This window comes from Chiloscyllium plagiosum, unplaced genomic scaffold (genome assembly GCF_037043375.1).
Source record: "Chiloscyllium plagiosum isolate Xiang-an unplaced genomic scaffold, Cpla_swu_hap1 HiC_scaffold_32, whole genome shotgun sequence".
Taxonomy (NCBI): domain Eukaryota; kingdom Metazoa; phylum Chordata; class Chondrichthyes; order Orectolobiformes; family Hemiscylliidae; genus Chiloscyllium; species Chiloscyllium plagiosum.
In genome coordinates this window covers 28,772,395-28,798,452 of record NW_028270170.1, presented here as the reverse complement: position 1 = coordinate 28,798,452, position 26,058 = coordinate 28,772,395, and the positions used below count along the sequence as shown (strand labels likewise).

The window sequence follows — 26,058 nt, the reverse complement described above, 5'->3', positions numbered from 1 at the left end:
CCCTTACCTGATCCCTGTAACTGTGCATGGCTAATCTACTGAGCCTGCACATCCATGGATACTACAAGGCAATTTACCATGGCCAATCCACCTAACCTGCACTCTTTGGACTGTGGGAGGAAGCCCACACAGAGACAAGGAGAATGTCCTGAGGCTGGAATCGAACCCAAGTCCCTGATTCTGTGAGGCATCAGTGCTAACGACAGCCACTATGCCACAAGGAGGGTTTCCCTCCATAAGCCCAAGTGAGATTCCCAACTTTATTCTCTGAAACTGGCCTCATTACCTATCCGTCACAGCTTGTCCTACCTTTTATCTCAGCAGGAATAATTGCCATTTCCAAGACCTCCCTGGATTTTTGGTGCTGGTGCTAATTTTAAAACCAACCACAAACACTGCCAATCAGGGGTTGCAGTTAATTTTGCGCATAGTGGGTGAGGAACCAAAACAAAACACCCCCCAGGCACAGCTGACACTTCATTGCAAACACAACTGTATCATCCCCATCAATTTACAGCTGTTTAAGGGGCAAGCTACAGTCCTTACCTGTCCTAACCTTCACTCCATCTTAGACAACTGACTAAGAGAGTCCTACTTTCCCCCAATTTCCAGTGTAGCCTACGGCTTATTTATTGTGCTGCATTATCCCTCAGTTGAAGCCAGGGTGGTTGTGACTATTGATTCTCCCTCTCCTGCTGTGTTCACTATTCCCTCTTCAGCTGCCCAAACCCACACCTGCTGTGATGTTCAAATCACAGCAGTTGGTATAGGTATGCCAGTCATAGCACTGACTTCCAGTTGCAGCTGTTGCTGCCATACACAAGCCTCAGAGGTCCATGCAGCTGGCAAGAAAACTAGAGGGAATATTGGTTATGTTGTCCTTCCTCACTCTTATTGATCCCTCTGTGTGCCAGCATGCAGCCTCCTCTGCCTATAATTGACTTCTCCAGGATTCCTACCTCAGCATTCTTCCCTCATAACCCCACTTGACTTACATTGAGCTGACTGCCAGGACTAACCATGGTCTACCTTCTGACCAACCAGGACAGACATCCATGATTGATGGTTTGCTAGATTGATATGTGTGCAGCTCTCTGACTGACTTATAGTGATTCCCTGGACTGGTGTACTGAAGCAGTTGAGAGTGTGGTGCTGGAAAAGCACAGCAGGTCAGGCAGCATCCAAGGAGCAGGAGGGTTGATGTTTCGGGCAAAAGCCCTTCATCAGAAATGATTCTAATCTTCAGCATCTGCAGTCCTCACTTTCGCCTGGCATACTGAAACAGTAGGTTAACCATCAGCCCACTCCCTGGACCGTAAAAGTACTGACCTTGACAAACTGAAATGGCAGCGGACTACGTCCAAATCTTTAGGCTGAAATTGGATACTGCCTTTAACTTACCGTACTGGTTACCCTCTGACTGAATACTGTCTCTCTTGGACTGACTGAGGCCTACTCTTCATAGATTTTGAGACATGCTGCAGGAGTGGTTTGATGTAGTGCAGTGCTGTATAAGAACATGCACACTTGATTGATTTCTGCTGGTGACATAAAAAGATGCCTGGCTTTGTGACTGTGCTAAACAGCAAGGCAAGACAGAAATACTGTGAGCCTTTAGACCCTGGCTGAGACAGCAATGTTCAAATAGACAAGGCAGCGATGCTGTGCGCATCCAAGTAGGTGCCAAGTGAGTGAGCACTATGAAATCAAGCAAGGATCCCTGAGATGTACTTTGGTTCAATCCTTCCAATGGATGCTATCCCTGCATGTAAAGTGTCCTGGCTCCAGTGTATTCCAAAGTGCAGTATTTAATTGCAGAGCTTTATTATAAGTGGTTTAGAGATGTGAGGTTGGTGTGTGTCTGATGCGGATGATTTCCATGGAGCATAGCCTGAGATGTTGATGCCTGTTGTTTAATATGGAGGCCTGGCGAAGCAAACATCAAGCCCCAGGGAACACCTCTGGCTTTCATGTTGGGAATTATCATCATCTAATATCTACCTGGCAGATAGGAGAATAGGAAACTGCATCCCTCCTGGGAGAGGCTGGGTAATAATGGAATCCCAATGCAGGCTAATAGATATCAATGATCCTTCCATCACTCAATACAGAGATTTTCATCTCACTGTTCAAAACTTGGTTGGAGGATGAGACAATTTTTCTCAATGTTGAGAATCGCATGTCCAAGAATCACATCCCGTTTATCCACTTGTCGATGTGTCATTCAGAGACTGAAGATTCTGCCTCATTTTTCTCTCTCTCCCTCTGTGATGCAGAGAGATGCCAGTGGTTCTTTGTGTTCTGTAGCTAAGCATCATACCTTAAGTAATCGATTCCTTCATGTGAGTTGCAATGTAGCTTTGCATTTGTTGCTGTTACACTACCAATAACTTTTAAAGATATGGTCTCCCATGCTGAATGAGTAAACAGCAACTTTAAGTCAAGTACCGACTCTGATGTGGCTCAAGTCAAAACATGGTTTTGTAACCACAGAATAGCAAGCAATTAATCAGACTGGTTTGCAGATTGAGCTAATTGAAGCTTTTGTCTCACATTCCACCATTCATATTCTTAAATTGCCTGTTTGAAAAGGAAGAATTGTGTCATCTATAAGAGAATCTAACATTTCATGATTGACATTGTTTAGTTATAATCACACAATTAAAGTATATTCATTGGTTATACTTAAGCAGGATAATAAAACATTGACCAAAGTACTATAATGTTATGTGACTTTGCTAAGCTTCATTTGTCAAAGAATGAAGCTTAGCACCATGGAATTCCAAACATTGTAAAGACAATATCTTTATTGACAGCACGGTCGCACAATGGTTAGCACTGCTGCTTCACAGCACCAGGGTTCTGGGTTTGATTCCAGCCTCAGGTGACTGCCTGTGCAGAGTTTGCACATTCTCCCTGTGTCTGCATGGGTTTCCTTTTGGTGCTCCAGTTTCCTCCTACAGTCCAAGGTTGTGCAGGTTAGGTGGATTGGCTATACTAAGTTGCCTTGTAGTATCCAGGAATGAATGGGTTAGCCATGATAAAACTCTATGGAGGTTTATGGGGATTGGTGGGATGCCCTACAGAGGGTTGGTGCAGACACAATGGTTTATTCTGCTCTCCTGGGGTATCTAATGCTTTAGAGTTTGTGCTGTATGGCTGAGGGATCTTTTAGATTAGATTAGATTAGATTCCCTGCAGTGTGGAAACAGGTCCTTCGGCCCAACCAGTCCATACCGACTCTCCGAAGAGTAACCCAACCAGACCCATTTCCCTCTGACTAATGCACCTAGCACTATGGGCAATTTAACATGGCCAATTCACCTGACCTGCACATCTTTGGACTGTGGGATGAAACTGGAGCACCCAGAGGAAACCCACGCAGACACTGGGAGAATATGCAATCTCCACACAGACAGTCTCCCGAGACTGGAATTGAACCCGGGACTCTGATGGTGTGAGGCAGCAGTGCTAACCACTGAGCCACCATGCTGCCCTTCTGTTCAGTTTGTGTCCAGATTTTAAAGATTGAATAAGACAGAAATAGTATATTCCCAGTTATTACCTTTTTCAAGAAGTCATAACCATTTGTGCCCTTGTACCTGTATGTTTTAATTTGTTTCAGTAAATCTGACTTTGTTTAAGATTACAATTGTATAATCACTTAGATTTTAATGTACCCTGTATAACAATTTATAAAGATTAGTATAGATTAAAATCTGAATCTTCAGTATTAGTTTTTAAATAAAGGGCAATATGCTGTTTCTAAGCTTTCAAATATAGCAGAACCAAATCCAGGGAAAAGTAAATGGTCAATGACATGAAAGTGTCTGATTTAATGGGAATTTTACCAAATTAAGTGAGGATTGAGACATGAGCTTAAAGATATCAATCGCTGGGCCTCAGTTTTTCTTGAACAAAAATGTAAAGAACTATCTTCACTCATTTGTTTAAATTAAAATCTAACTGACACTCCTCAGCCCATTTTCTCATCTGATCAAGATCCTCTTGTTTTTGAGGTAACCTCCTTCATTATCTGCTTCATCTGCAAATTTACGAACCATATCTCCTATGACCACATCCTAATCAATGATAGACCTAACCACATGAGAATGTCTATTTATTAACCATGGTGGAGAGTGCACAGTCAACAACAAAGCAGATAGTAATATATTACACAAATGGAAAGTTATTAACTATGACAGTGATATTAAGTTACTCGTAATTTATAAGGTTTTTGTCAACACAGGATAGAGTAACTATTTCATTTTTCTCTTGTATGCATTCTGCACTGGTATACAATGTGATGAAAAAGCAAAACGATTATTATTTTAAGACAGGGATTAATATGCAGGATACTTTTTAAAGCAGGGCTGCAGCAGGACCTACCCAGCAAGATAAATGGTTATTGAAAACTCAGAGTAGTGGAGTCCAAAACTAGAAGGCATAGGTTTAAGGTAGGAGGGGAAAGATTTCAAAGGGATCTTGAAGGGGTGATTTTTTCACATAGAGGGTAGTGCAAAAATGAAATAAAAGCCAGAGGAAGTAGAAGGGATAGATACAATTACAACATTTAAAAGACATTTGGACAGGCACATGAATAGGAAGGCAAATGGGACTGGACCAGCTTGGAAAACTTGTTTGGCATGGACGAGTTGAGCTGAAGGGCTTGTTTCCATGCTGTGTAACACCACATATCTCAGTCAAGTGAAACTAACAAAGCATAAGAGAAAAACAATAATTGACATCTGAAGGAACTAATGAAGAGATAGTGGAAGGTGACATGAGTCAATCTCCAACATCTTTAAGAGCCAAATAGAGATTGATCATGTGTCCCTGAAACCAATTAGCAATGCAGCTTGTTCAGCCTTTGCCAATCAGAATGAAATGATGTAATTGATCATGCTGCAGATGCGGTTTGGAAAGAACAATAAGTAACAGCTTTCAGTGACCAATCCAGGAGAAGTTTGAAGTTATCCTGCTTTCAATCCAGAGGGGAAAACCCTTGAGGTGTTGAAAAAGAGACTGAGAGACTGCGTACCCTTACCTAAACTGAAAAGCAAGGGCTTTAGTCTTTATGAAAAGTTAGTACCCTGCTTATTTAAATTTTCCAGAGATATTGCTCTAGGCTGTCTCCTATTGCTTTTGTGATTAAAGTATCAATTGAACAAGTTAATATTGGAATTTGAGTTTACATTGTGTAAGGCCAAAAACATACACCTGCACTCTTCAACGCTCCACTAGCTCTTATTGAGTTCAGATCTCTGCCCTTGTCCACCATAGTTAATTGATTTGGTTTTGCCTTCCCACAGTTGCTATTCTAAAGTTAGACTTTGCTTCATCTGCAGTTTCCATTTGCTGTACCATTCAGCATTGGTAGCTTAGCTGCTATTGAATGGTACAAATAGCATTGTTGGGGATTGAATTCTGTCATGGTGAAACCTGAATTCAGTAAATCTGAAATTAAGAACCCAATGATGACCTTGAAACATCTGTTGTATAATCAAAAGCCTAATACCCTTTAGGGAAGAAAAGCAATTGACTTTATCTGGACTGGCCAACACAAACTCCAGACCTACAGCAATATGGTTGACCTGAACACACCCTGAACTGATTTAGCAAGCCATTGAGTTATATCAACTGCTTAAAAAGTCTTGAATAAACAATGAAACTGAAGAAACAACCTGGCAATAACCAATAGAAATGACAATGGGAGTCTTAAACCCGACGATACCACACCATCCTTCTTACCAATGCCTGCAAAATAAGTCAAAATTAGGACGACTAATTCTCACGGAATAGTCAACCAACAGCTTGACATTGTCACATTCAGGGAATCATATCTTATGTTGAGGTTTGGCTATTTAAATTTCATAGATATAGTCATTGATATGACTAGACCCTGGGCAAGGTTCCCTGTTTTGTTACGGTTCCAGACTGGATATCTCAAACTGTTACACTCCTGAGTGAGGAGGGATGAACTAGCTCCCTTTCTTCATTTACTGATCTCCTCAGTTGATTACAACAAGATTAATTTGAAGAGGCTCCCTTGTCTTCCTTGCAGACCCAAATTATCTTGTGTTTTAAAAGAAACTAATTCAACTAGATTTTCTTCAATTACGAAAAATTAGTTACTAAAAATGGGAAGCATTAGTACATAATGCATAACATAATACATATGCACACAATAGAAATAAGGTAAAAGGTAAGTTTAAAGTCTAAGTAAAAACTGGATATATGGATGCAAAGAACAGGCTGCTGAATATTAATAGCTGTTTCATTGGAAGTTACTGATAGAGTTGACATTGGAAGTTGAACAGATTTTTCTATTGATTCTTTCTTTTGTGAACTGATTGAAGTTTGTTTGTCCAGTTTCCTGTTAGGTGGTTTGAAGAATGTGATGGCTCTTCCTTTACCTGCAAAGCAAGGGTAACAAGGGGTTAGTTCTTTGACTGTGACACTTACAGTATACTAATAGTCAAATCTAGGACCATACATTTAAGAGTATTCAGTCCCATTAACCCACTCCAAATGAACTAAAACTGGCTTTATAACCTATGTCCTTGTGTATTGCTGGAAGGTAAAACAGACATGTCTGTAAGATTAGGCTTTCTGTTGAGAGGGCATATTTAGTCAACCCCCTTGTTATCTCTTATTAAGTTGCTTCTTGTTTGATGTTTCCCTGACAACAAATTTAACTGTTTGACATTCCACTGGCTTCACACTGGACTTTGTCAGACAGTTACTGAATTGAAAACCATAGTTTCTTTCTTTGAAGCAGTCCTCCTTTTAAAAACAAACTATTTAAAGATGAAAAAAAAATCTGTAAATACTTTGTGGTTCTGATCCACCATATAACATCATGCCTGTGGTTTTGGGGTTTTAGAATTTATGATTTTGTTGTTATTCTTTAATTGCATATTAACCCACATGTATGGATTTATAGCTTATCTTTGCTGATTATTTTCAAATTTAACAAGTTTATTAGAATCATGTCAGTTTTGGGTTTTTTCTTCATTTGTCAACTAAAACTGGTTAATATTTTTGTTCCCAGTTACAGCCTTTGTTTTTTATAGAAAATTTAGCATGGTTTAATCAGCTTTAAGTAATTTGTTGCACCTTTATTTACCAATGAAATGTTTTCACCTTTTAAAATCCAGAAAGTGTTTGACTCAGCAGTATTGAATTAGCCAGAAATCAAGATCTCGAACCTGAGCAGACTCTGTATATTGGCTGAAACTGTGAAAGTGCTATGACCATCTTGGATGCCTCCTTTATATTCTTAATATGCACTGGCGCACTAGTGTTGTTGCTTGCTATCCACAATTTGTCGACTATTTTTATAATTTCTCTCATTACATTAAAGCTATTATTTGATTCTACAGAACAGAGGACAGCATTTAAAAAAAATTGTCCATGGGATGTACATTTTATTTGGTAGACCAGAATTTTTTGCACATTCCTAATAGCCTACAGGGCAGTTAACAGTCAACTATACTGGGTCTGGGATCAAGTGTAGACCAGACAAGGTAAGGATGGCAGATTTTTGGCCCTAAGTGAATGGGATGTGTTTTTATGACAATTGACGGTGGTTACATGGTCATCATTAGGCTGGCTCTTTATTCCAGATGCCTATTGAATACATATTTCACCACCTGCCATGGAAGAATTCAAACACGTGTTTCCATACTGTTAACTTGGGGTTTGAGATTACTAACTCAGATAATACCACTCCAGCATCACCTCTCATTATGAGTTCTTCCAACGTCTCATACATGGAAAAAGAGTAAATTATTCTTTGAATACTTTATCCTGGACTGGAGAAGGGAGGAATTTATAGAAGTGTAAGAAGAGACAGGTGATATTATACTGTCAAATAAAGACAAGGGTAATAAACAAGTACTTTGCATCTGCCCTCATGGCAGAAAACACAATATCAATCAACTGGAAATACTGCAAACTATTTATTAATCTGCACCTATGAGACCAGGAATGTGCCAGTTGATCAAGAGGTTCACATAATCAATACAAAAACACACACTGCATTATAGAAACAGAATGCAGGGGGTATACACATCATTGTTATACTATATTTACAGCATAACTCACCAAAATGACAATGCAACTGTGCCTTAATTAAAACTTACTGACAGAGAGCCTTCACACTTGCACCCTCAACTGGCTGGACGGTCGGAAGCAGAGGGTAATAGTGGAAGGATGCTTGTACTACAGAAGGCCTGTGACTAGCGGAGTGCCTTAGGGATCAGTACTGGACCCATTACTGTTTGCTATCTATATCAATGATTTGGATGAGAATGTAAAAGGTATGATTAGTAAGTTTGCAGATGACACTAAAATAGGTGGTATCGTGGACACTGAGGAAGATTATCAGAATTTGCAGCAGGACCTTGTTCAGCTGGGGAAGTGGGCCGAGAAATGGCAAATGGAGTTTAATATAGGGTAAGTATGAGGTCTTTTGGAAAGTCAAATCAAGATAGGAGTTTCATGGTGAATGGTAGGACCTTAAGGAGTGTAATGGAACAGAGGGACCTTGGAGTTCAGGGGCACGATTATTTGAAAGTGGAGTCACAGGTAAACAGGGCAGTGAAGAAGGCTTTTGGCACATTGGCCTTCATCAGTCAGGGTACTGGGTATAGAAGTTAGGAAGTTATGTTGCAGTTGTCCAGGACATTGGTGAGGCCGCACTTGGAGTATTATGCTCAGTTTTGGCCACCTTGTTACAGGAAGGATGTTATTAAACTGGAAAGGGCACAGAAGAAATTAACAGGGATGTTGCCAGTACTCAAGGGTCTAAATTCTAGGGAGAGGTTGGACAAGCAAGGACCTTTTTCTTTAGAGCATAGGAGACTGAGGGGAGTATCTTATAGAAGTGTGTAAGGTTATGAGGGGCATGGATAGGGTGGAATGCACTCAGTCTTTTTCCCAGTGTTAGGGAATTGAGGATGAAAAAGCATCAGTTTAAGGTTAGAGGGGAAAGAATAAAAGGGAACCTGAGGGTCAACTTTTTTTACACAGAAGGTGGTGCGCATATGGAATGAGCTGCCAGCAGAGGTGGTTGAGATGGGTACATTAACAACATTTAAAGGGCATTTGGATGAATACATGGATAGGAAAGGTTTAGAAGGATATGAGTCAAGTTTTAGAGTGGTGCTGGAAAAGCACAGCAGGTCAGACAGCATCTGAGGAGCAGGAAAATTGATGTTTTGGGCAAAAGCCCTTCATCGGGAATGAGGCTGGAATTCTCGGGGGGGTGGAGAGATAAATAAGAGGCAAGTGGAGCTGGGGGGAAGGTAGCTGAGAGTGTAACAGGTGGATGGAGGTGGGGGTGAAGGTGACAGGTCAGAGAGGAGAGTGGAGCAGATAAGTGGGAAGGAAGATTGTCAGATTGGACAGGTCATGAGGATGGTGCTGAGCTAGAAGGTTGGAACTGGGGTAAGGTGGGGGGGAGGGGAAATGAGGAAAGTCCTGGTGAAGTCTACATTGATGCCATGGGGTTGAAGGGTCCCGAGGTGGAAGATGAAGCGTTCTTCCTCCAGGCGTCAGGTGGTAAGGGAGTGGCGATGGAGGAGGTCCAGAACCTGCATGTCCTCGGCAGAGTGGGAGGGGAAGTTGAAATGTTCAGCCACGGGGCGGTGGGGTTGATTGGTGCGGGTGTCCCAGAGATGTTGTCTGAAGTGCTCTATGAGTTGCCTACTTCCTTCCCACCTATCCGCTTCACCCTCCTCCCTGACCTATCACCTTCACCCTACCTCCATCCAACTATTGGATTCTTAGCTACCTTCCCCTCAACCCCACCCCCCCTCCCATTTATCTCTCCACCCCCGAGACTCCTCGTCTCATTCCTGATGAAGGGCTATTGCCCGAAAAGTCAAATTTCCTGCTCCTCGGATGCTGTCAGACCTGCTGTGCTTTTCCAGCACCACTATAATCTTGACTCTGATCTCCAGCACCTGTAGTACTCACTTTCCCTGAGAAGGATACGAACCAAGTGCAGGGAAATGGGGTTAGCCAGTTTGGGCCAAAGGGCCTGTCTCTGCACTGTAGAACTCGGACATTACGGAGATTGCAATATTACAGTAAACCCTCGATATATCAGATATATAATATTTGCTGGTTTGTCGAGGGTCCCAGTTAAAACAAAGTTTGGGAACAAAGATTCCAATGAGAATCGGGAACCTAAATGAATTAGTAAAGGTAAAGAGAAGCCTGGATTTCACAGACCAGAGGTGGAAGGGAGAAGGAGAGTTTGGTTTTGTGGGCATGGATCCAGAGGTTCGGTTGCACAGGTTGATGAACTTATTGAGAATTTCCCAATGAATAACTGCAACCCCACCTCAAGACAGGCTAAGGACTAGTTAAATGTTCTTATAAGAGGTTAAACGAAAACCTGCTCCAAGATGTTTTCTCACAAGAATAAAAACTTCTGGTGCATGGAAATAGTAAAAGCTACAAAGATTATGCTGTATGCAATGCAAGAACGAAAGTCTGTTCCATTTTAGAAGCTTGTGGGATCCTTACTTTTCACCCAAGTTTGTTGTTAATGAGAAAAACAGAGCAAATATACCCTGAGAAAATACTGAAGAATTGTGGTGAGTGTACACTTAAATTAATAAGGTTAAACCATAAGCCATTTCTGCAAACAATATGCATCAAACTGCCAAGGTGGAGATGAATAAGAAATAACTGAAATACTCCCATTTCTCAAATTCTGTTTTATTCACGGTTGAGCTGCTCTCCCAGTGCATTGTGCTGTAGAATCATCCTCCATAGCTCAGGCAATTGGTGGGTTCCAGTCAATAATGACCTGATCTTCTTTACAATATCACCAGTCAAGCATGTCATACACTTTTCATATGCAACACTTTGAAGTGTGACCAAAGCATTTCAAACTTTGACATGTGACTAATGTGTGACAGGTCCAAGATTCTTATTTATCAAGACAATAAAGTTTATGTCACATTGCAGCCTGTGATTATTCAGTCCATAAAAATGGATCAGTAGTTGGTGCTGAGGCAGAGGAAAACTATGCATTTATCATAGGTTTTGGAAATGTTTATGAGCCATAGGCTTAACAATCATCCAATCTGCAATGAACCACTTCAAAAGCAGGAGAACTAGATGAGTTGAGTGACCTGTTTATTGTCACACAGACAAATGTGGAGCTCCCTCAAAGATAGAACCAAATATTAACATTTGCAATTGCTATTTTCCTATGGTTGATCAATCAATAAGATATCGCTAGCGATTTGCTACGGTGTAAACAATTCTCGAGGAAATAAATCATATTATTGAATACTTTTTAACAAAATTGTATGAAATCATGAATCAATTAATAACAAGAATATATTTTTTTATCAATGACTGGAACTAAGTATCAGCAGGATTTCTTCTAAATGTAATTGAATAGTGACTGATATAAACCCAATAATCTTGACCATTCTCGCAGACAACTTTTTTTGAGTGTATAATGCATGATCCTATTTTCATTTGTAAACCATCTCAAAAGAGACAAATGATTTTTTAAATTCACTCACAGGATATGGATGTTACTGGCTGGGCCAGCATTTATCGCCTGTCTCTAGTTGCACTGGTAACATCCCTTTAGTACACCTTTGGAAAGGCAAATTTAGTAAAACAGTTTCACATTAAGCAGCAGCTTTTCATGTCAGCATCACCCTTATCGGGCTTTGTTTGTTACTGGTTACCTGAGCACATGGGTGTTTTCCTGTTAATGAAAATATTGAATAAAGTCTTTTGCACATGGTGTCATCACTGAGTCCCTGCACGTATACACACATATATACACACACACACACACACAAAACATGTGTGCTGTGAGGAAATATAAGCACTAATTCTGTGGCGATTAGTATAGGGATAATAAAAAATATAAACATGAGATTCAGAAAAAAAAGGATAATATATATAATTGTCTCGACAAAAAGGAAACCCAGGGTTTTCAGTTAGAACAAAGAGAGATGTGGCAGCTATTTACAATCCCAATGGCTCCTGCTACTGAAAAACTAAAAACGAAAAATGCTTGTTCTGTGAGAGCTTCACCACACCCATTCAGGTTGCTTCTATTGTTCTGACTTTAAAAAATGTAAGTCCTCACAAGCTGTTTACATAGTTACAGACTGCTTGTCACCAATGCTGGACACAAGACTCCCCTAAGTGGGAGAGGCAGTATACTTCAGGTGACAAATTTTGGTGCTGAATCCATGGAAGTGGCCCTGTATGGGTAAGAGACATGGTCGATATGAGGTCAGGTCCCATGATGTACAAAGTTCAGATAGAAGAGGTGGTCCTGAACAAGCACATAGACCACATGAAAGCTGCATCCTCACAAACAGGGCAGGGGCAAAACATGCTCAGCTCCTCAGAACAGACGGACAGGCTATCAGAACCCATGGGTTCTCCCCATCCTGCTAGTGTCGAACAAATCTTGGAGTCTGAGAAGGACACGGCCGATGGCACAACCTCAATGCCTTTACTGCCTAAAGAAGAGGATGAATTGCTTCTAAGATGCTATGGGCACAAGAGATGGGCCAAGGCCCAGTACACACTGTCCATATCCGAGGCTGAGTCAGAGAAACCGGACCTGGTGTGACAATATCCCTGGAGAAGCTGCAAGAAAAAGAATAGCCCTATGTCCCTGAATGTAGTGGAGGAGGATGGTTAACCTGGGCCAATCAGTGAGCCCTGGCTGACAGATTGTAAATCGGAGTGTCATAGGTTCTATTCACTCTGAGATCTGGCTGTGAGGAAGCTGGACCTGATTCAATGACTATATATGTGAAAATAAAGAGTGACTTGATGACGGGATGCTGGCCTCTGTGAAGTTGTTTCAGATGACATTTTCCATCACTGCACTGATGATTGAGAGGAGACTGATGGGGCAGTAACTCACCAGTTTGGATTTATTTTGCTTTTTGTGTATAAGACGTACCTGGACAATTTTTCACATTGTTAGGTCGATGCCAGTGTTGTAACTGTACTAAGTCTTCATTACTATTGCTGCAATGTTGTCAGAGCTTATTGTTTTGTATTGTCCAGTGCCTCCACTTGTTCCATTTGGCTTGACAATAGCCCTTGAATTTTTTTTGAGACATATACCAAAGGTTGAATTACGGTTGTTTAAAGACTTGCTCTTATCAGTAATTGGAATAATATTTATTTGCATGCAACTCTTAATCTCATTCGTTTTATGCTATCTGAACATATCCGACGCTCGTAAGTTTTGTTCTTTGTGCAGACCACTGAGACACCTGTTTTACACATTATCACTCCCCAACTTTACCTTAGAAATACTATAGCTTAGGAAAATATCAGTGGCTAGGAATCCTGCATGAGTAACTCATCTTCTGGCACACCAAAGGCAGTCCACCATCTACAAAGCACAATTCAAGAGTATAGTAAAATACTCCCCATTTGACTGGGTGAATGCAGCTCCAATAACACTCACTTAATTAAGTCGACACCATCCAAGTCAAAGCAACCTGCTTTATTGGTACCACAACCACAAACATCCAGTCCTTGCACACTGCCAAACAGTAGCAACAGTGTGTATTATCTACAAATTGCCCTGCAGAAATTCATTTGCCTAGTCAGCACCTTCTAAACTCATGACCACTACAATCTAGAAGGATAAGGTGGCAGATGCACATAAACACCATAACTGCAAATTGCCTGTAGGCCTCTCACTGTCCTGACTTGGAACTATATTGCTGTTCCTTCAGTGTGACTTGGTTAACATCCTGGAATTCACTTCCTACTGGTATTGTTGGCATATGTACACCAAATGGACTGTAGCAGTTCAAGAAAGCACCTCACATCCACCTTCTCAAGAACAGTGACGGATTGGCTGTAAATTCTGTCCAAGGCAGTGAAACCCATATCCTCAGAATGAATTAAAAAAAGAACTCTACCCTTATCCATCCTGCTGTCCCCAAGGACATCCACAAAAATCTCCAGCAGGGAACTTGCTTTCTGGCACGGTTTCAAGTCGGAAAATTACTGTGGGCTTTTACTTTGTTCCATTAGTCATGCAGGCTTGTTCCTTCATGAATATTTTCTTCTCATATGCTGAGTTTTTCTTTACTAGAACTGATTTCTAACCTTCCCACTCCATAGTTTGATGGCTGCTAGCATCAAAATTCATGGGCATTTCATCTACTTTTGACATAACGGGAATTGCTCTTCTTGCAGCTGCCTGATGATGAATCGCTGGAAACTAGTCATTTTGGCAAAAAGCTCTCTGAGCAATGTGCTGTGACACAAGACATTTTCATTCTACAAGGTGGCTACACTAATTAGCTATTACTTCGAAACTTTTGCTGGATTTAGAGTTTGATTTGGCCAATGCTTCCTGATTTTCTGACAACTTTTGTCTTGGGCATCTTCGTCAGGATGGATTCCAGTTTTCCTATTTTTGCACCAATTTTTCACTAATTCTGAATTTTCTTACTGCAGTAGATTTTTTTGAAGTGGATTGGCTTCAGTTCATCATTTGTCAAAAAGGTCTGCTCTGTGCATTAACCTCCCGCACAATATTTCGGTAACATGACCATGGTACACACTGTTGCTACTGTTTGGCAGTGTGCAAGGACTGGATGTTGTGGATGTGGTGCCAATAAAGCAGGTTGCTTTGACTTGGCCTGTGTGGTCCCATGTGCCAACTTCAAAGATGAGTAAAACATGCAATGGAATTCAGCATTTCTTAGCAGAAAAAGGGGAATCAACTTATAGGTCTATACATAACTTCCTGCTTTGAAATAATCTTATAATTCAGATTAATTTACATGGTGCAATTTACAGAAATTAATTGAATTTGATTAACTGATTGCCATGGTGTGATTTAAACTCATAGCTGAGACAATAATGCTGGGACTGGAAGTGACCCCACTTTGGCAGTTGTGCATCCCATTAAGGACAGTGCCCTCTCATTGCCACAGCTCCCCACACCAACAAGAATGCCGGTCAAGTCAGATGTCTGACAGCCTAGCAGCTTCAGCAGCACCCCCACTAGCAATGACCACTGTTGGAGATGCTCCTTCAGGATGATGAAAGATTATCAATAGCTATGTGCCCTGAAGGTCAAGTAAGTGCAGGTAAGGGCCTTCCTAATATTGGTATGGAGGGGAGGGAGCAATGCCTTGGAAGAAAAACCAATGTCATAGGGAGGCAGCCTCTGTCATAAAAGTGGTCCCTTCATGGCCTGAAAGTGTCCATAAGAGAGGGCCCCGTGGAAAGTTGCAAAATTATTTCTATCCATTCTCAACACAGGTATCATTCAATTCACTGAAAAGGGTTATTTTACTTCCCCCTAATCAGACAGGGTAGATTTTGATCTAGCCTTTCAGTCAGTAGTTACTGTAAATTCATCTACATCTCTGATTAATGTAAGATGGCTTGATTCACTGTCCTCGATATCCTTTCAATATACTGTTTTCAGCCTCTGCCTTTTTAAGTGAGTCACATCGTTGCAATGTTTCATCTATTATAACTCTCCACCTAATCTGTTGGTATTCTTTTGTTAACGTTGTTTTCTGTTCACCTATTACTATTCCTGTTGTCATCTTTGACAAGAGTTCTATGTTGTAGTTACTTGCTATGCAGTATGATCGTTTGAGAATTCTATTTGTGGTTCTTCACCTTTTTGAGATATTTTGACAAGATAACTCACAGATAAATTCACATAGGATCCTGCCTTGGATGGAAAGCAGGGAGATAACAGGTATACACAAGCAAGATAAGGATAGGCCATGATACAGCTGATAAAACATTAAAACCCAGGGGTTGCAATAACAATGTAGCTACCAATGTGTCACCCACAATCCATTAGGTAATAGTTTTGCAAATAACTCGTGCATTCTGAGTAATAGTGACAGTTCTGCACAGTTGACTCTGGTATTATTATTTTTTTTGTATTAGTCTGCACTGAGAAGTGGATTATTTAAAAATTTCAATATCCAGCACAATACAGAAAATTGCATACATTTTCTGGAATGCTATTTAGACATTGGTGTTAACACATTTAGCATAAGTAGCATCAAAATGTATTGGAAAACACTGATTTGTTCATGATTATCCTATGTCTTTGGCCATTAATACCCACTACTTGTTTACCACCAACCCGAAGGTCAATGCATTTATTGTTATCCTGTGCTATGTCTGGTAATAAAGATGGGTGGCACTTAAAGTAGCCTTCCTGGCCAAGTGCTGGCTTCCTGATTTGACTTACTATTTTCATGGGGAGGTATAGAGTGGATGGCAGGACTAGTAGCCTACATATGGTGGATAATCAATTTGGCCTGTTAATAGTTTCATCTAAGTACCTTGTTTATTAGAGTATCCAGCCCTTAACGCAATGTGACAATGGCTCAGAATGCAATTTGAGGCAACTTTGTAACACTTGTTGTGTGCCAGTGAGCCTAAAGCAACTGCCTCAGTATTGAAATACAATTGCATCCTCATAATTGGACGTACGAGGCATTTTGAATGGTGATGACATAATAGGATATGAGTGTGATAGCTTGAGTTGATAATTTGTGGACCACTCTGAAGATCACCTACCAATTAATTTACTCGGTTCTCAGTTGGGCATCGAACATAGCATTGTCCCTGTACATGACCTTCTGGTTGGTGTTTCGAACATTGTACCATTGTCTTTACATTAGGATTAGTTCTCGTCTAATCTTATGTTGAATCATAATTATAACATATGGTGCAGCAGTGCAATGCATTAATTAATTGATTAATGTTCAATTAACAAATAACTTTGGAGGGGGGAAGATTTGCTGTGCTCACTCTCAGTTATTTGTTAATCAGTGAAGCTTTAACTATTACAGCTTTTCCAATCATTCTCACAGTCTTGCATGTACTGTGGGAAATACGATCAACTGAAGCTAAAAGATGGGCAGAAGTGGGTACTGCAGATGCTCTTCATCAGGGCTTTTGCCCAAAACGTCGATTTTCCTGCTCCTCAGATGCTGCCTGACCTGCTGTGCTTTTACAGCACCACTCGACTCTTGAAGCTAAATGATGCAAAACCTTACAAGAGCATTTGCACAATATAACAACAATGATATGAGGAAATAATTCTAGAGGCTGTGGTATCAGTCTGTTTTGTGATATAGCCCTTGCAAGAGGAATGATTTTACAACATTATCTAAAGTGCCTGGATCAGTTAAATTTTTTGCAGGGTCCAGTGACCACAAATGCCATCAGTTTGCCAATGAGTTCAATGGTTAAAAACTTTCAAGATTGTTTGTTTATTACTTAAAATAACTTTTGTATTAAAAACAAAATCTCATTGAGTACATGGATTTGGGGAAAAAAGAATTCTGCACAAACTGAGGTGCATCAGGTGATGAGGAAAGCTAATGGCACACAGCCCATGTCAGAGTCTGAATCAGAGGAACCAGACCTGGAACAAAATGCTGGCCTTCATAGTGAGAGGATTTGCATATAGGAGTAGGATGTCTTACTGGAGATATACATGGACCTTGGTGAGGCCACACCTTGAATATTGTGTGCAGTTTTATTCTCCTAGTGTGAGGAAGAACATTTTTGCTGCTGAGGCAGAGCACTAACTGAACAGAGGCTGGAATCCTGTCACCAAGTTGCCCTTTATTTACTTGTGAGAAAGTGAGGGCTGCAGATGCTGGAGATCAGAGCTGAAAATGTGTTGCTGGAAAAGCGCAGCAGGTCAGGCAACATCCAAAGAACAGGAGAATCGACGTTTTGGACGTTTCTTCATTCCTGAAGAAGGGCTTATGCCCGAAACATTGATTCTCCTGTTCCTTGGATGCTGCCTGACCTGCTGCGCTTTTCCAGCAACACATTTTCAGCTTTATTTACTTGTGTACAGTACACTGGCTATGGCCAGCCAGCTCAGAGTCAGTTCCCTGGACTGAGGAGATTCTAATCTCCTGGTTATATATGTTTTATCTTTTTCTTTTCTTCCATTTTTTTTTCCTTTTGTGAGGTGCAAGACACAGTGAAAACACCAAATATCAATAACCTTATGACTACTCCACCATCAGGATAATTACCCATGTGGTCAAGGAAGTAGTGATGAGCAAAGTCCAGAGCCAGCAATGCTGACGTGAAATCAAAGATGAAGGGGAGGGAAGGGACTAAATCAAAATAGAGTTGGAGGAGGAAATAAAACACTCCACTATTAAAATGCTGCGGCGCCCACCTCTCCCTAAGGAGCTTGAGTGCATTGGTGGATACCGTGTGCTTCCTTTCCAGGGATATCCAGGCCGGAATCCCCTGTTTCTTTTTTTTTTTCTTTTTTTTTCTTGCAAACACCCACCCACTCCTGTTTATTTTTTTCTTTTCTTAAAATTTAACCCCCACACTACCACCTAAGTGCGGTAGTGCTTATTTTATCCCCAGCACCCATGGTGTGTGTGTGCGCAGGTGTGAGACACAATGAAAGACACAAAGTGCACGAATCTTTATTCAAATTCCACCACCAGGAAGATAGGAAAACACCCGAGTGGCCAATGACAAACACTGCCCTTCACATCAAAGGACAGTGCTGTGTGATCAAAAACAGTGAGGGGGAGGGTAGGGACTAAATCAAAATAGAGTTGGAGGAGGAAATAAAACACTCCACTATTAAAATGCTGCGGTGCCCACCTCTCCCTAAGGAGCTTGAGTGCATTGGTGGATACCGTGTGCTTCCTTTCCAGGGATATCCAGGCCTGAATCCCCTGTTTCTATTTTTTTTATATAGGAAAACACCCGGGTAGCCAGTGACAAACACTGCCCTTCACATCAATTTTTGTCTGCCCTTCACATCAATATCTCCTGTTTCTTTTTTTTTTTCTTTTTTTTTCCTAATGTCCCATTTATTTATTTATTTTTTTCCTTTTTTAGCCCCCACACTACCACCTAAGTGCGGTAGTGCTTATTTTATCCCCAGCACCCATGGTGTGTGTGTGCAGGTGTGAGACACAGTGAGAGACACAAAGTGCACGAATCTTTATTCAATTTCCACCACCAGGAAGATAGGAAAACACCCGAGTGGCCAGTGACAAACACTGCCCTTCACATCAAAGGGTAATGCTGTGTGATCAAAAACAGTGAAGGGGAGGGTAGGGACTAAATCAAAATAGAGTTGGAGGAGGAAATAAAACACTCCACTATTAAAATGCTGCGGTGCCCACCTCTCCTTAAGGAGCTTGAGTGCATTGGTGGATACCGTGTGCTTCCTTTCCAGGGATATCCAGGCCTGAATCCCCTGTTTCTTTTTTTTTAAAACACCCAAGTGGCCAGTGACAAGCAGTGCCCTTCACAAAGAAGGGCAATGCTGTGTGGACACTCCTGTTTCTCCTTTTTATCCCCTGTTTATATATTTTTTTCTTTTTTCTTTTATTTTTTTTTTGTTTTTTTTTCACACTACCACCTAACTGCGGTAGTGCTTATTTTTTTTCCACAGCACCCATGGTGTGTGTGTGCAGGTGTGAGACACAGTGAGAGACACAAAGTGCACGAATCTTTATTCAATTTCCACCACCAGGAAGATAGGAAAACACCCGAGTGGCCAGTGACAAACACTGCCCTTCACATCAAAGGGCAGTGCTGTGTGAACAAAAACAGTGAAGGGGAGGGTAGGGACTAAATCAAAATAGAGTTGGAGGAGGAAATAAAACACTCCACTATTAAAATGCTGCGGTGCCCACCTCTCCCTAAGGAGCTTGAGTGCATTGGTGGATACCGTGTGCTTCCTTTCCAGGGATATCCAGGCCTGAATCCCCTGTTTCTTTTTTTTTTCCGGTCACGAAGTCGCCCTTTATTTACTTGTGCACAGTACTGTGGCCAGCCAGCTCAGAGTCAGTCCCCTGAACTGAGGAGATTCTAATCTTCTGGTGATACTGTTTTACTAAACAGTACAAAATAAACAATAAACAGAAAGCAGCAGTTCACAAAAAAACATTTATACAGGGGAAAGGGCAGCAAAGCAAATCCCAAACCCCACCATTCAACCAGATTTCAGGGAGAGGAGGACAAACCTCAAATTCAACCTTCAGTCATCACAAAGATAACAGTAACAAACCTAGGCAAGACTGTGCTATCAAATGAGAAACAGTGCATAAAACATGGACCCAGTATAGCTACAAAAAGACACCGGACACCCATTCTCACCACATACTGACCAATCCCCTGTTTCTTTTTTTTTTGATCAAAACAGTGAAGGGGAGGGTAGAGACTAAATCAAAATACGCAGGGGCCATGCTAATCTTCTCTGTATCGTTCCAATTTTAGTATATGTGCCGCCGAAGCGAGCACAAAACTCCTGTTTATTTTTTTTTTTCTGTGCAGGTGTGAGACACAGTGAAAGACACAAAGTGCACCAATCTTTATTCAAATTCCACCACCAGGAAGATAGGAAAACACCCGGATGGCCAGTGACAAGCACTGCCCTTCAATCCCCTGTTTCTTTTTTTTTTTTTCCTTTTTTTTCTCTTTTTTTTCCCACACTACCACCTAAGTGCGGTAGTGCTTATTATATTTTTTCTCCAGCACCCATGGTGTGTGTGTGTGCAGGTGTGAGACACAGTGAAAGACACAAAGTGCACAAATCTTTATTCAAATTCCACCACCAGGAAGATAGGAAAACACCCGGGTGGCCAGTGACAAGCACTGCCCTTCAATCCCCTGTTTCTTTTTTTTCTTTCTTTTTTTTCTTCTTTTTTTTAAAATTTTAACCCCCACACTACCACCTAAGTGCGGTAGTGCTTATTTTATCCCCAACACCCATGGTGTGTGTGTGTGCAGGTGTGAGACACAGTGAAAGACACAAAGTGCACAAATCTTTATTCAAATTCCACCACCAGGAAGATAGGAAAACACCCGGGTGGCCAGTGACAAGCACTGCCCTTCAATCCCCTGTTTCTTTTTTTTTTTACAAAGTGCACCAATTCTCCTGGTTATATTTTTTTTTTGTTTATTTTTTTTTATTATTTTATATTTTTTTTTCTTTTTTTTATTTTTTTTTATTTTAACCCCCACACTACCGCCTAAGTGCGGTAGTGCTTATTTTATCCCCAGCACCCATGGTGTGTGTGCGCAGGTGTGAGACACAGTGAAAGACACAAAGTGCACAAATCTTTATTCAAATTCCACCACCAGGAAGATAGGAAAACACCCGGGTGGCCAGTGACAAGCACTGCCCTTCAATCCCCTGTTTCTTTTTCTTTTTTTTTTTTTTTTTTTCTTTTTTTTTTAAATTTAACCCCCACACTACCACCTACGTGCGGTAGTGCTTATTTTATCCCCAGCACCCATGGTGTGTGTGTGCAGGTGTGAGACACAGTGAAAGACACAAAGTGCACAAATCTTTATTCAAATTCCACCACCAGGAAGATAGGAAAACACCCGGGTGGCCAGTGACAAGCACTGCCCTTCAATCCCCTGTTTCTGTTGGTCATCCATGGCTCTCTGATTGGCCAAAGTTAACAACATCAATCAAGGATCTCGTAGACAATGAGATCCACCTGGTTCCAATTAGTACATCCCTCCCCCACTAAGTCTGGGAATCTAGGCCTGGTCTTTCTCTTGTTGATTTTCCTGCAAAGTTTTTGTTCCAGGTCTGGTTCCTCTGATTCAGACTCTGACATGGGCAGTGTGTACTGAACCATAGCCTGCCTCTTGCATCTGGAGAGCCTTGGGAAAACCTCTTCCTCTTCCAGTAGTAACCATATCGAGGCCACGACCATCTTGGGCTCAGAGGTTTCCTTGACACGTATTGGAGTGGGAGAATCCATGGTTTCTGACAAGCCTTCTGGATGTTCTTGGGGCGAGGTATGTGTTGTTCCTGCCCAATTTGCGAGGAAGCAGCTTTTGGATGATCCACATGTTTGTTCATGACCGCCTCACCTACCCAAACTTTCTAAGTCGTGGGACCTAACCTTGTGTCAACCTTGCCTTATACACATACAGGGCCACTTCCATGATTCTGGCACCAAACTTCCTCCCCTGAAGTAAATTGTCTCTCTCGCTTAGAGAAGGCAATTGACCAGCATTGGTGTTCCTGCTACCATTTCAACTACCCTCCCAGGTCTCAGCAAATCAGGTTGTGCGGAGTCTTTTCCCCGTCTGCACCTCTGCTGGAGCTATCCCTGTTGTTGTGTTCGGGGTAATCCTATAATCAAACCAGAATGGGGCAGTTTGTTATTCAGTGATGCTATCTATTGCCTGCCTTCAACCTTTGGACTGCTGTTTCCATCAGACCATTGGATGTTGGATGGTACAGAGCTGTCCTTATGAGCTGAATGCCACTCAACTTTAGAAAATACTCAAATTTTGTGGTTATATTGGTCAGGCAGAGATTCCTGGTTGGGATTGTTAACCTGGGCCAATCAAGGATCTCATAGTCAATGAGATCCACCTGGTTCCAGTCACTACAGGCAGTCCACTGAAAGTTCACCAAATCGATTCCTTGGGATGGCAGGACTGACAAATGAAGAAAGACTGGATCGAATGGGCTTGTACTCACTGGAATTTAGAAGAATAAGGGGGCTCTCATAGAAACATATAAAATCCTGATGGAACTGGACAGGCTAGATGTGGGAAGAATGTTCCCAATGTTGGGGAAGTCCAGAAGTAGCGGCCACAGTCTAAGAATAAGGGGCAAGCCATTCAGGACTGAGATGAGGAAGAATTTCTTCACTCAGAGCTGTGAAGCTGTGGAATTTTCTACCCCAGAAAGCTGTTGGATCAAATTCATTAGATAAATTCAAGAGGGAGGTGGAAGAGGCCCTTGCAGCTAAAAGGATCAAGGAGTATGGAGAGGGAGTGGGATACTGAGATTGCATGATCAGCTATGATCCCATTGAAAGGTGGTGCAGGCTCAAAGGGCTGAATGGCCTACTCCTGCACCTATTCTCTATGAAACTATGAATCTGTGTACCATTCTGCACACTTACTTAGACTGATTTTTCCACTGCGATTTTCATTGAACTTTACAAAGACTGTATTGCAAAAGTACGCGACAAGTCAGTTCACAGTCATCACATTCTGGCTTCCTGCAGTATATCCTGATTGTCCACTCTGCCTGTCCTAAATTGTCTCCATGCTCTCAGGACATAAAAATTGAAATGCATTCATTCATCTACAAAATTACCTTGACTCCATTATTTTGAAAGAATATTGAATAAAACACTGGCGCATTTTGTTGACCAACTTACACTATTTAACAACATAATAACTAAAAGTAACTGTTTTTAACCTTTTCACTGAATGTGGCCGGCCAGCATTCATTGCTCATTTCTAATTTCTTGAGAATCTGTCCCTCATAAATTCATGACCCTTACATACTTGAAGCCAGAAATATGTATGTATGTGAATCGCCACATTGCATTTAACAGCATCCAGAAATTGTAGCTGTTAATATTAAGATTGCAATGTAAATTAATATAATCCTCACGGCTATACAGAATGCTTATTTTGGCTATAATATTCAAAACCATTGTTTTTAAGATTTCAATATTAAAAATTAAATGGGATGGAAAATATAATTCATTTCCAAAAAAAGAGTAGAAGTATATTGTCTCAGTCCCTACCTTTTATCTTAGCCTGCTTGGCACACTTGCCTCATTCCTGAAGAAGGGCTCATGCCCGAAACATCGATTCTCCTGCTCCTTGGATGCTGCCTGACCTGCTGCGCTTTTCCAGCAACACATTTTCAGCTCAGTAGAACAACACCACAATATATCAAACTGTCAATAAATTATATGTGCAGAGTAGAATGTGCATTCACATCTGCAAAGCCCTTATGTAGAGCATGGCTGATTTTAACTGTGCCACAAAAAAAGACACCAGAAAATCAATTGATTTTGTTCACAGAAAGAGGAAAAGATCTGGTCCAGAGTAGAAATAGTCGCAGTTTTCCCAATGACCTCAGCTGGCACTTAGTGCTATTTGGCACTTGTAGTGCAGGGAAAGGATTATTTAAGGTCATCCACTGCCACCAATTCTCCTTTGTTTTGGGCCTATCTAGTGATTAGTGGTAGAGGACAGGCACCCGTAGAGCAGCTATAGAAGATACTGTATTCAGATAATAAGAGATTGATCGCATGGTAGCAACAAATGTAACTATGTTTGGCCAGGCATAATTATTACGACTTTGGAGATTTGCCCCTTTGAGCACTAACATACAAGTCATTGCCTCCATCACAGTACGGGATATCAGTGTGACATTAACCTCTTCAGATCCATTACCTTACATAACAGACACATCTTCATGAACATTAAAAGAATAACATCCACAACTGGAGCTCACCAGCTGACTAAAGGTATAGAGCAAAATTTATTTTGTCTACTCGTTATCCCTGGTAAGCCTCTGACATTCAGGAACCACAGGAGACCACGTAAATCCTGTTAAATTTGTGAGCCACCATCAAAACTTTATGGCTCGGGGTTAATTGGTGTAAACTGACTCACTGATGAGCCTAATTGATACTCTGATGCCAGTAAGCTGTGTCAAGTCCTTCCTGACACAGGAATACTAAATTAGGGACAAAGTTAAAAATCACACAACACCAGGTTATATCCCAACAGGTTTATCCAAAGTACTAGCTTTCGGACTGCTGCTCCTTCGTCAGGTAGCTAGTGGAGCAGGATCATGGGACACAGAATTTATAGCGCAAGATCATAGTATCAGGCAACTGATACAATAGATTGAACAAACCTAGGTTGCTGTTACGTCTTTCATCTTTTAGAATGGTTTGCAAGTTTTGATTCATGAATAGGTAAATCCCAGAACTTCTTTCAAATCACATTCCCGAGATAACTTAACGATTTTAGAAAAAAAGATGACAGTTTTCTTCATGTTGGAAATTGATCCTGAGTTCTACTGAGTGTCTCAACCTACCCTTCAAATATGCCTGTTCTGGCAATATTTTAAATTTCACCTATAGATGTTAAAATGATAAAGTAAAAGAAGGCTTATAATAGTTTAAAGTTTATTGGTTCGGCAAAACTAAATTAAATGTAAAAGATACTGAGAAAATCAATCAAAGCTAACACTCCACTGCAGCCTGTGTAAACAGAGCCCTGCTGAGATAATGCATTAATCTGTCTTTGAGCTCAAACACACATTTGTACTCTCTGAAAACTATATCAACAGACACAGATGGCCAGACTTCTGTTTCTTTATCTTCATTATGAATGTTTGGTTGAGTTCAAGAATCATTATTTAATTAGCTCAGGGGCATTAGTTTAGTCTGAAGCACAGTCTGAAGTGAGATGTTAGCTTTGATTGACATCTTTATGAAGTATAATAAGTTATTCTTTCTTTGATCTGTTTTATTAATGCTTATTTAGACAAGATTAAGAGGTTTGGTAAAAGTGGGCTGAATGTTTGAAAAGAACAAATCAGAACACTATTTTCTAAAAACAGCTGTACAAGTGGTTGTTTTTTTTTGGGAAAACATGCCACTATTATTATATGACTCATTGGTTCTGAACACATTTCCTGAGACAATGTGGTGCTAACAGAGCTAATCACTTGGCCTAGCATTCAGGGGAGTGTCCAGGTCAGGGTGGGGCTGCCTTCTCTGTGACAAATCAGAATAATGTTCTACGTGAGAGAGAAGAATCTGAAGTGCTGTTATTGTATGCTGTAACTTATAACTGATAAGTTGAAGACTTTTTTATGAGGGAACCAGCCATCTTGTTTGTTTCTCCAACCAATGGAAGCAATTGGAGAAAGACCACTTAAGCAATGTGCTGACCAGCAGCAGTCATATAGAATCACCTCAACAACAGTATCTGCAAACAAAGACTATTGAACTTTCTTTTCAATCTTTCCCCTCCTTCGATTTAACACTATTTGTCTGCCTGTTTGTGTGTCAGTGTAAGGGAGGAGTTTGTAAGGGGTTAGAATTTTATTTGAGTTGAAACTTTATTGTTGGAACAGCACAGCAGGTCAGGCAGCATCCAGGGAACAGGAGATTCGACGTTTCGGGCACAGGCCCTTCTTCAGGAATGAGCAGAGAGTGTTCAGCAGGAGAAGATAAA

The 26,058-nt window shown here is 41.0% G+C and overlaps 1 protein-coding gene and 1 pseudogene across 1 annotated transcript in view; one reads left to right on the top strand and one right to left on the bottom strand.

Moving 5' to 3' along the window:
- Positions 1-26,058, top strand: part of LOC122539947 (acid-sensing ion channel 2-like) — a 1,269,818-nt gene that overhangs the window by 259,827 nt on the left and 983,933 nt on the right. The gene's annotated exons all lie outside the window — the stretch shown is intronic.
- LOC148141788 (U6 spliceosomal RNA) lies at positions 20,257-20,325 on the bottom strand (annotated as a pseudogene).